This window comes from Otolemur garnettii, unplaced genomic scaffold (assembly GCF_000181295.1).
Source record: "Otolemur garnettii isolate 467f Iridium unplaced genomic scaffold, OtoGar3 scaffold00020, whole genome shotgun sequence".
NCBI lineage: Eukaryota > Metazoa > Chordata > Mammalia > Primates > Galagidae > Otolemur > Otolemur garnettii.
Window position 1 is genome coordinate 26,097,950 of NW_003852415.1, and position 1,317 is coordinate 26,099,266.

Consider the following 1,317-nt stretch of genomic DNA (forward strand, 5'->3'; position numbering starts at 1 on the left):
TCAAGCGAGTCTCCTGCCTCAGCCTCCCAAGTAGCTGGGACCACAGGTGCCCGCCACAACACCCAGCTATTTTTTGGTTGCAGCCATCATTATTGTTTGGCGGGTCTGGGCTGGATTCGAACCCGCCACCTTAGGTGTATGTGGCTGGCGCCTTAGCCACTTGAGCCACAGGTGCCGAGCCATCAATCTGTTTTTGAGCAGTCCATAATTGTTCAGAGTTCTTATGCTAATAAGCCACAAAATTTTGAGTCATAATGTTCTTGGTCAGTGGAACAGCAGCAGTAGCAGCTATGGCAATAATCCTCATGATAGCAGCAATGAGTAGACCAATGAAGCATCTGCTTCTCTTCAGAATCTTAACTGCTACAAGTTGCAGGATGGATAATGCTGGGGACTGTTGTGTAAGGGAATGTGTGATGCAGTGCAGCAGAGATAAGATCTGCAGTGAAATATCGGAAAATAAAGAGACTGGAAGCTCGCTCAGGCATCCAGAAGGTTAACTTTATATCATCAAAGCTTATATAGGCAATACTGCACGTACACATAATTAATCAATCTAAAGACTAAAATTCAAAGACTCAAGCCCCAGCCACTTGGCATCAAGATGTATACTGCTTAATAGATAACAACACTTTTAACTTTATCTGGAGTTGTTTCTTATGCTAAGTAATAAGAACTAACAAGCCATAAAAACCAGCTCTGGGAAATCAAATGGGTCGAATTCTGAGGGGTCAAGCAGATACAAAGTGTTACCTTTAACAGACCATTTGGAGGCAGTCATCCATCTTTAGGGAATAGTCTGGAAATTCCCAAGATATACAGGTACCTGCTTGCAGGCCTGCCCCCTCGAGGCTCAGCTCTAAATCATTTCTACATGATTAGGTCCTGAGCCAGATAAGGAGTTCTATCCAGGTCTCTCTACATTCTGACTCACAAAAGACTTCAAACTTGCTCTCACAAAAAATACAACTGTTTCAAGGTTTACTTTTTGGCTTTCCGCCTATAATTCCCCCTTTCTTTTTTAATGTTGTTTTGAGCATTTATATTACTCATCATTAATGCAAAAATTGCATCATGTCTTTCATTCTCCTGTTTGGCTTGATTAATTCTCTTACACACAATGTATAAGATCAAACACAAAATCAGCAATAATGCAAATGATCCAACAGAACTTCCGATTAAACCATTAGTTTTTGGTAATGGGTTCATTTGTTCTGTTCCATCAGCAATTCATTTTAGAATTGCATCTCCATCAACCTTTTCTTTCTTTTTGAGACAGAGCCTCAAGCTGTCCCCCTGGGTAGAGTGCCATGGCAT